Below are 11,298 nucleotides of genomic sequence, written 5' to 3'. Positions count from 1 at the left end.
AGAAAGGTGTAAACCTTTAACCAAATGTTTGGCATTAGAGCCGTCCAACAGAATTTCCATAGTAAAAAGGTGAAAACCTTTAACCATATGTAGGCGATAGAGCCAAACCTTGTCGTAAGTCTTTGTGCATGTGATTGTTGATATAGATTCGTCTCGTTGAACCTATAAAACCAAAATTTCATTTGAAACTGGCGTTAGCCTTTTGGTTAACGCCACTCTGACGCTCAAGTCAGTATCATTATTTTGAAGAAAATAATATATGACAAAGAAATATAAAGTTCAAAGGTTAGAGATCTTACGTGACTTTGTCGAAAGACAGTAAATTACATGTGAGAACTCTTGAGATGGATAGCATTCCATGCTCTTGGAACAAGTGTACCTTCCAAAGTTTGAAGCCAATAGGATCCTTTCCCAGCTTCTCCTTCTATTAAGTATGGACCTTCCCATTTTGGGTTTAACTTACCATCGGGTTTAGTTAAAACCTTTTTGAGAACTAGATCTCCGATTTGAAATCTTCTAACTCTTATATTTTTATTTTACCAATAGTGGAGGAGTAGAGAGATATTTCTTCAACTCTTGGAAGGCTTCTTACTGTTTTTCTCCCCATTCGAACCTTTTGTTTTTCCTTAGAATATCGTAAAATTCTTTACATCTATCTGATGATCTTGAAATGAATCTATTCAACGCTGCTAATCTTCCCGTCAGTCTTTGAACATCCTTTGCATTCGAAGGAGACTTCAAATTTAGAATGGCTTTGATCTGCTCTAGACTTGCTTCGATGCCTCTTTTGGTGACCATATATCCCAAAAATTTCCCAGCGCCAACTCAAAAGTTGCACTTTGTAGGGTTTAGCTTCATGTTATATTTATCTAGGATGTTGAAGGCCACTTCAAGATCTTTCAGGTGACCTTCAGCCCTCTTGGATTTGACCACCATATCATCTATGTATACTTCCATAGTATCCCCCAGTTGGTCTTTGAACATCATATTGACCAACCTTTGATATGTTGCACTTGCATTTTTAAGACCAAAAGGCATTGCAATATAACAATAAATACCTGTTGGTGTCATGAAGGCGGTGGCTTTCTGATCTTCAGGTTCCATTCGAATTTGCTAAAATCCAGAAGAAACATCCATGAATGTGTTCATCTCATTACTCGCAGTTGCATCTACCATTGCGTCTATGTGAGGTAGAGGGAATGGATCTTTTGGGTAGGCTTTGTTTAGATCGGTGAAATCTACACAAACTCTCCATTTCCCATTATATTTCTGCACCACGACCACGTTTGCTAGCCACTCAGGAAATTTCACTTCCCTGATCATCTTTGCTTTTAATAATCTTTCAACGTCTTCTTGAATAATGGCATTCCTTTCAGGAGCAAACTTTCTTTTTTTCTGTTGGATAGGCTTGAAACTCTTATCAATTCCAAGCTTGTGAGTAATTACATCTTTTGATATCCCTGTCATGTCTTCTTGCTTCCAAGCAAAAGTCTTCATTCTTTTCTTTAGAAAGTCAGTGAATTTGACTTCTAATTCTTTTGAGATTTTTGCTCCTAATAATACTTTAATATTAGGATCTTCAGGTGTTAAGATAACTTCTTTAACGTCTTGTGCTTCTGGTTCATCAACATCGAAGATCCTCTTCTGTAATTGCTATGGGGCAGTAGGCTTTGATGCTGACTTCATACTTGATGTATAACATTCTTTTGCTTCTTGTTGATCACCCTTGACAGTAACGACTCCCCAAGGTGTTGGAATTTTGACACACTGATGGTATGTCGATGGCACTGCCCTCATTTCGTGAATCCATGGTCTTCCTAGGATGATGTTACAACCTGGGAGGACGTCCACCACACAAAATTTTTGTATGGAGTTCAATCCTTCCACATATACTGGTAACTTAATTTCCCCCACAGTATATTTGGTTTCTCCATTGAAGCCAATTAAAGGAGATATTTTGCCGATAATGTTGTCTTTAGAGATATCCATTCTTTTGAGCGTCTCCAATTTGATTATATTTACAGAGCTTCCATTATCTATTAGAATCCTGCGAACAAAATGGTTAGCAATAAAGAGAGTAACGACCAAACCATCGTGATGAGGCTCTATAATGTCATCAAAGTCGTCATCTTCAAAGGAGATAATATCTGAGTCCGAGATAGAAGCTTTCTTCACGTTCTTTTCTCTTTTTTCTGTCTTATTCTATTTTGCAAATCTTTTGGCTGCTGAATAACTTGTTCCACAAACTTCTGATCCTCCAGAAATGGTGTTGATTACTTTAGCATTTGCTGGTGGAGAATCTGCCTTCTAGGTAGGTTTTGGTTTGGTGAAGTCCATGCCTTCGATGTCCTTAGCCTTCTTTCTACCCATTAACTCTGTCAAATACCCTTTGGATAAGAGTATACATATTTCTTTTCTCAGCATCTTGTAGTCTTCAGTGATGTGACCAAAGTCTTCATGGTAGGCACACCATTGACTGGTATCCCTTTTCTTGAAATAACCATCATTATTTTTCTTTTGTGGCCATCTGACCTTGTCTCCAAGGTTTCTCATTGCCATTATCAAGACAGGTATACTGACAGTGAAACAATATGTCGATAATGCAGGGTACTCATTCCCTTCTTCTTCTTCAACAGCATTGATTTGATTTTGAACATGTCTTGTATATGGTTTATGCCTTTGTTTGAAGACTGGAGTCTCAGTCCTACGATTTGGTCGATCGTAAGACAAGGCATCCAGTTTTGCTATTGTTATTTCATTTTCTTCAAATCTGATGAATCTCGCTGCTCTAGCCTTTGCCTCATCCAAGTTTCTGCATGGTGTCATTATAAGGTCTTCTTGGAATTTGGATCCAGGGTGGAGGCCTCTTTGCAAAGCTTGGATAGCAGTTAACATATCTAATTTAGGAATATTAAGAGATTCTTTAGTAAATCTAGTCATAAAGTCTCTAAGTGATTCATGCTATTTTTGAGTAATTTTATATAAATCATCAGTTAATTTCTCAAAAGTTCTACTGCATGAAAATTGACTATAAAACAAATTAGTTAAATCAGTAAAAAAGTTTATGGATTGAGGAGGCAAACTCTGCAGCCATTTTAAGGCTGAGCCAGTCAATGTGGAGCCAAAGCTTCGGCATAGACAAGCTTTCTTCAGGTTGTAGGGAATGGGCACAGTCTCCATCTTCTCCAAATATAATGCAATGTGCTCTTGTGGATCGGAAGTTCCATCATAGGGCTTAATATTTGGCACTTGGAATTTCTTTGGAATTTCCACATTTGCAATCCTATCCCCATATCTATTAATGAGATAAGAAGCAGGATTGACTTCTGGAATCGGATTGCAAAACCCAGGAACACTTGAGATCATTTCCTTAATTTTTTGAAATTCTCTTGCAATGTATTCGTTTGTTCCTTGTTTCTGCAATGGGTTAGTATATCCATACGATCTAGTAAAATTATTTGTATTAAATAAACCTGATCCTGTATTAGCAGACGTGCCAGCAGGCTGCGTATTTTGTGGGATATTACTCCCAAAATTTCGGGATGCAATTGGGATCGTTGTGCCAAATGGCGCAAACCCAAGAAGTGTAGATGATACTGGAGTTCCAAACAAATTTCTTGGAGTTATAAGTGGTCCATTCTCCGTAATCCTCGACTCTAGTACTTTGAATTGCGTTTGAGTATATTCTTGATTTTCTTTGACAGTTTCTGTGAGTTTCTGCAAGATTTCAAACAAGATAGGCATATCTTTATCAGTGATATTTCTAGTGACCTCTTCAGATCCGATATTATAGATATCATTCTCGTTCAATCGTTCCAGATGTCATGTCTCAGTATTTCGAGGTCCACTTCCTGTAGGGACTTCATCGATGACACTGAATGCGTTCGTCAGATCAACAGGCCTCTTATCCTTATTTTGAGGAAGACGAACTGTGTTATTCTTATTTTTTCGGTTGTAGTTGATTCTTGCAGCATTATCAGTCATAGAAGAAGAAATAGCAGGATCAGTTTGCGAGGAGTTAGTTGGCTGGGTCGACATTTTCGGAATTAATTTGAGAAAAGTAGCTTTTCTAAACTGTAGATTTGAGATTTTAAATAATCGAAAGCACCTTTTGCCCCACGGTGGACGCCAAATTGTTTTGGTCAAAAATCACCTAAGATAATCTACGTCGAAGACTTAGATCAATTAAGTAACCAAACTTTCGTTCGTGAGGTTGTGTGCTTGTAAAATATGTTGAGTTACAAAGATGCGTTGATAAAAAGACTTTTGAAAACAGATTATGTCGACTAAACAATAAAGAAGGACAATGTAATTGCAAACTAATGTAAATAATGCAAGATATGTTAAGATAAACAAGATATTGAGCAGGAATCAAATAAATAATGCGTAAAGTAAAGAGTAAAGAGCAAGAACACCGATATTTGATGACGAGGAAAAGCCCTTAATCCTTAGAGGATCGTCGACATAAAAACCCCGGGAGGAAACAATCGTTCCCGCCTTGTTCTTTTATTAATTATCGTTGAAATTAATACAATTGGTGGAAGCAGGTTGATCGATCTTTCTAAGTGTGTGAGTAGCGAAAAGAGTAAAATGCAATGTGTGTGAATACAAGTGAGTGATAGCAGGTGAAAAGTAAGTGCCTAGGATCGATCAAGCCTCTTCTATTTATAACGTTTGAGATAAACTAACTATCCGATATTGTCGGGATCTTCCACGTCTTAAGTTCTTGAACGTTGGTGAAGATCTTGACTGGTCAAGTGACCGTTAGTGTATATTGCCTCATGTTGAATTCAACTTGAAGTCCGATTATGTTGGGGACTAAGTCTTCTTTGCGTGTTGAAAAGATTCTTCACGTGTATTCTTGATTTCATACCGTTAGAGGTATTTCTCCATTTGAGATATTGAATAATATCAACCATGTATGTATAACTCAAGAGAAAATAGTAATAACATATGTAACAATACGTTAGTAATCTTCCGAATGTTCTGCTGTGTCAAGATCCTGTGATGTCAAGATCTTGGGCTTTCAAGATATTGGTAGTTGAAATTTTCCAGGCATAGCAATAATCTTGTATACCTATAATAGCCTTAGTTATATTATTTATAATACACATCCCTCAACTCTTAAAATAGCTGCAATACTGTTAAAATAGAATGGGATTGGTTAAATCACAATCAATTCGACTACAAAGGTGCGGAAAACAATTGTAATCGTTTTTTAGGTTTTTGATTAAATCAAAACATATAAACACGAATTATATGAAGAACAAGAGATAAACTAGATATAAAATTTGTATATTATCATTAATCAGAAGATTTGTTACACCAAACGAGTATACATCTTTGTGGCACGCGGTTTAGATCTCTACCCCGTGCAGTTAAATGATTTCGAAAACATCAACTAAAACCCCCAAGCTAAGTCTTGTATATATAAGCTGATTCATGGGCTAGGCTTTAATCACGTTCGTGGGCTTCAAAGATCTTCACATGAACTTGTCAATAGCCCTCAGAATTGCATTGCAACGGACGATAATAAGTGCACAGAAATTGTACTAACAAATACCACCATTAAATTAAGGAAAAAATCCATAAAAATGTAACCTATTGACATGAAATTTCTATTAAAGGTAACCTATTTTGTTTTCGTCTATTTAAATGATCCATTTTCAAAAAAATTCTAATAAAGAGTATGTCGTTAGCTTTTAACAGACAGAGCTAGTTAAGTGCCACTTCATCACTTTTGCTGACATGGCACTTGACTTTGACCGACCCAATATATATATCGATTTATTTTTTTTGTATGTCAAAATAAACATATTTTTCCCCAATTTGTTTCCCCAAACACATTTCCTTTTTCAGATCTTTAATATTATAGATCATTCTCATCTTCTTCCCCGTAATAACCCCACCTACCTACATTCTTTAAAATGAATACCAGATTTATCATTCACATTACCAATAACAATTACAATAATACTACAAAAAAAGAGGCCTCCAAAGACTGAAAAAACAGACGTTGTTGATAAATCAGTTACTACAACTTAGTCGCAGAAAGTATCAGCCTATATAAAACAGGAAAATCAGTCTCTATTTTTTAGTTTCTGAAGGCCTTTTTTTTAGTGATATTAGTCAATAACCAGATAATCAAAGTTGATTTGTCAACAAAATCAATATCAAACCATTATCAAATATCAGAAAATCAGATCCGTCAATAAAATCTCAAATTTACTATATAATTTGATGGATAAGAAAATAATAAAAAAACAAGATGTATGGATACTCATGATACATGACCAACAAAGAAAGAAGCCACCGTTTGATTTTCAATCTCATACTATTCTTCTATCTCAATATATATATCTCTTAATTTTGTCTTCACCACCATTTATCCATTGAAAAGGATTAATACAGCAATATTAATTAATAATGTAACACCCGTCATTTAAAAACCTGGATTTTCTAAAACTTTCGCCTAACGACGTTTAATAATAAGCGGAAATGATCACTTACAAAATCTGCCCATCCGTAACCGGATGAAACATTTGAAAACATATGGTGTTCCTAAACGCATCATCGAAATAATAAAAGAAAATCCAAGTCTAGGCACCAACATAAATGCCAAGCATTATTACATAGTCTTTAATCATAATATCGTAAATATAGTAGCCAAACAAAAGGCTAAGGGTAGTTTAAACATCAAGAACATAAATGTTATCGTCTTTAATGTCTCTACCCATCCTCACCAAGCTATCCTTTCTCTAGCTCTAAACTCATCTAATCTGATGGCACAACATTTTGAAAAGAGCAAGTGTTAGCTAATAAATTAGCTAAGTAAGAATAACATATTTGACAACATTTGCCGATTAGATATATTAACAAAATCATATCATCGTTATATGTAAATATCACATGAGCATCATAAACATTATATCACTTAAGAAACATCATGAACATCATAAGCATCATATATCATAAAATATTAGGAACATCATAATCCTAAGTGTGCCTATCAACATAAAGCTTTACTTTTCATCTTTCTTTACTTTCTTTATTTCTTTACTTTTCTTTTGCCTAGACGTAGGCTATGTGACATAAGCCACACATACTTAGGGATGTGGGGTTGTGTGTAGGCGGTTATAGACCATACAGGGAGTCCTCACACCCGACATGATGGGTAACCAATAAGGGGTCCATCGGCATCAATAAGGAAAGACAAAGTCATTTCCAACTGAATAAACCGTTTATGCCTTTACGCATTGGTTGTTAGTTACTCCACCCGAAATAAACAAACATAACTATGCCACAAGGAGCTCCTCAAGTGACCACATACGCACTAGATTTACAACTAGCACGGGTTAAGCTTAACACAACTTTACATATGCTCGAGACTTCTTTATTACATTAGTTTAGGCTACACTTTCACCTAAACTAATCATTTTTATCTTTACTTTATATTAACGTAGGCTACACTTTCACCTAAGTTAATCACATATCATCTTTACTTTAGGGCCCTTAACGTGCACGTGAACATGGCAATCCTAATCAAAGGACTAGTGAGTAGGTGATCAAGCCACACATGAAATCTTATCATAAACATATCATCACTTCATGATCGTATAACATAATCATAACCTTATTCCATAATCACTTATCATAATCATGTCATCATTACATATTCACTTTACATAAGAATATCATTACATCATGATCATTTAGCTTAAGCATAACATTGTATCATGATCACATAACATAAACATGGCATCATATCTTATTCACATTTCATAAGCATATCATCATTCCATAATATGAGAACTTACCTTATGCCTTTGCAACCTGCATATACATGTCATTCATCATAGAAAGGCAAGCGTCATATCCCATATCAACCTCCCATAATCCCCTTTACTTTACTTTTAATCATACATAAACGTTTGGAAGGTTTTACTTATGAAAACGTATTTTGTTGTACCACCAGGTGACAAAAGATGTTATCTTACCTCGGTACAGCTTACCAACAAGTTATGCGTATCTTACAGTGCTTGCTAAGTGCTCCCGACTATCTAGAATCAACATAGGACCGATTTATGAGTATAACGAGACTAAACTGACCTATAGTCTAAATACGTGTTGCATACCCTATAATTACCATCATTCCAAATAATAGTCTCTTTTGACTATTACCCCTGGAATTAGTCTCCTTTGGTCTATTCTCAACTTTTGTCTATTTCTAGACTATTACCCTAGGAATTAGTCTCCTTTTTGACTATTACCCTAGAAATTAGTCTCCTTTGGTCTATTCTCAACTTTTGTCTATTTCTAGACTATTACCCCAGGAATTAGTCTCCTTTTCGACTATTACTCCAGAAATTAGTCTACCTTTTGACTATTACTTCAGAAATTAGTCTACTTTTTGACTATTACTCCAGAAAAGGGTTTTACATCAGAAAAGGACTCTTTTAAGACCTAATTGATGATTTGGCACCATCAATTGCCCCATGAACGACTTGTTAACGAAAAGGATCATTAGGTCACATTAAACAACCAATCCTAATACCGAAACTCAATCAATTTACCACAAATGATTATCAACAACCCAATCTATTCTCCAAACCTTATGAACGACTTTTGTAACTCAAAATTCATCATTTTAAGACCAAAATGATGCAATGAAATTATTGATTAACCCCTACTTGATTTGCATCACAATAACAGACGTTTAATCACTCAAAACAACATTAATTGATTATTAAACGCAACTGAATTCACCCCAACCCTTATGGTCAGGAATGTGATGATAGAATGGACCAATCAAACATCAAATCTTGAAAAGAACACCTTAATTACCTGAAGATTACAACAAGGATGCAAACTATGGATCAAAACCTTTTCAAATAATTAAGAAACGATCGTAACACGCAAGAATTGATCAAGAGAAGGGAGAGGGCGGCCTAGGGCTAGAAGAATGTGTTTGGTACTGAATAATAAAAAGGGATTAGGGTCTAATTACCCCCTAATCTGCTGGACACATTTTCTAAAGCTCACACTAAGGCCCCTCAACTTTACAACTTTACATTTAGGGCTTAAACGACTTAACGAGAATACTTACCGACACATTAAGCACATTTAATCATCTTAAACACATTAACACATGAATCATTAAGGCTTTATAACCTTACACATAATGCACATTAATCACACATAAATATTAAATCTTCTAGAGACTTAACAGATACGTAGTGTTGACTTAACGACCCAAGTCAACCGTTAAATAAAAAGTTCGGGATGTTACAAATAACAACTTATATTTTACAAACAAAAATTAACCCTTACTTTTTATTACAAAATTTACATAATATTAATGTAAAAGAAAGGGAATACACATTATAAAGTATATTTTTTATTTTCTATAAATAATATTTACAAGAAAAAGAAAACCTCAATTAGAGTTGACCATTTTTTCATATTTTTGATAGAAAAAATAAATGGATTTGTGAAGAAGAAAAATAAGAGATAGTGAGAAAGAACAGATGACGAAGAAAGAAAATGGGGAAGAAAAAGCCACCAAATCTTCATCTATATATTCTTTTAATCGCAAATCCATAAAACTACACAACTAAAAGCTTAATCATATAAATCTTTGTTTGATCTCCGACTAGATGCTAACCAAACCATCATAATCCATTTTTAGATCCAGCCATCACCCACACCTACGGGTATTCTTTATCTTCAGCCCACTCAGTCACCACCAAATTTGGGTTATTTATGAAACATATTATTGATAAACATTAATAGATTTGAGCATTTTTATATTATATGTAACACCCCACCGTTGGCGGAAACATGAGGTGTCATGAAAAGTACAGCACGACATGGAATTGCATAGATACTGCTAAATGAAATAGAATATAATAAATATATTCCCAACAACATTAGTTTACAGTCATAACAGTGCTAAAATAGCTTATTACAACCAAGTCCATAAAGAAATAATCCAAGGCATGTAACCTTAAAGTCAGACAATAAATAAGGAGTACTAATCTCCGAAGTCCAGTCTAGCATAGCAATCTTTATCCCTGATTAACCTGAGCACCTGAAAAGTATACTAAAACGTGTCAACACAAAGGTTGGTGAGTTCGTAGGTTTTATGTCAAAAGTCTAATAAAAGAAATAAGTCTTTTGTCGATTCTTTTAAGTCTAAACAAGTAATAGTTCAATATATAACGAGCAGAGTTACGCCATAATAAGTCCAAATGCCTCAATGTCTCAAGTCCGGCCTTACGGTACCTGCCTTAGTCCAAAGTCTCAAGTCTCAAGTCTCAAATCATACAATAAGTACGTCCAAAGCACAACAAACAAACACATAATCACACACATACAACAAGATCAAAGCACGTCAAATGACACAAGTAACTCTATACGCACAGGCTCAATATTGAACATAAAACAGAAATCGACAAAACTGTTTGAAAATAAGTATACTTTCCACCCCAAAACTTGTAAAAAGAGGGGCTACGAAACTCACCTAAAAGCAGCACAAGTATAAGTACCCTAGATCAACGAACAAGAACACCAACAGTCAGATACACCTGAAATAAGCTCACTATCTGTCCAAAAGTCCTACATTGTCCACAAGTCACCCAGTAAGTACTTACTTAATAGCGCACATCCATGTTCTATACTAGTTTCTTAGGAAATGTCATTATGTCTCGTCAAATGTCGTAATATATATAATAGCCCTTTTGTCCTTATTTCAATAATGTCACATTTTTAATGTTTATATCTTGTCTATGAAATGTCATCATAAAATTATATTAAGTCCAATAAGTCATTGATTATTATTATACCAATGTATAATTTATATAGTCTTTAGAAATCCATTAGTCTTTATATTTATATGTATGTACATATATAATTATTAATTTAGTCATTTGTCCATTTCAAATTAATCCGTATATATATCCAAATGTCCATATTAAATTAGTCCTTAGATATATATATATATATATATATGTCCGTATTAACTTCAATATTATGACAATTTGAATTCAATTATACACCCAAATCTGACTTGACCAAGAATGCCTTAATTTTGACTTTGTTTGACTTTGCCAATCTTATTTTAATTTTGACTTTTCCAAAATCCTTAATTAACTTTGACTACAAAGTCCAAATTGAATCAAACCCTAATTTAATTTTGACCCTAAAAGTCCAAATAAGCCCCAAATACACTAAAAACCTAATTTTTGAACCTAAAGCGTTTTGCGGCCGGTTTGACCACTGTTGACCAACAGTTGACCA

The sequence above is a fragment of the Erigeron canadensis genome, chromosome 4 (genome assembly GCF_010389155.1).
Source record: "Erigeron canadensis isolate Cc75 chromosome 4, C_canadensis_v1, whole genome shotgun sequence".
Classification (NCBI taxonomy): domain Eukaryota; kingdom Viridiplantae; phylum Streptophyta; class Magnoliopsida; order Asterales; family Asteraceae; genus Erigeron; species Erigeron canadensis.
This window is presented reverse-complemented; position numbering follows the sequence as displayed.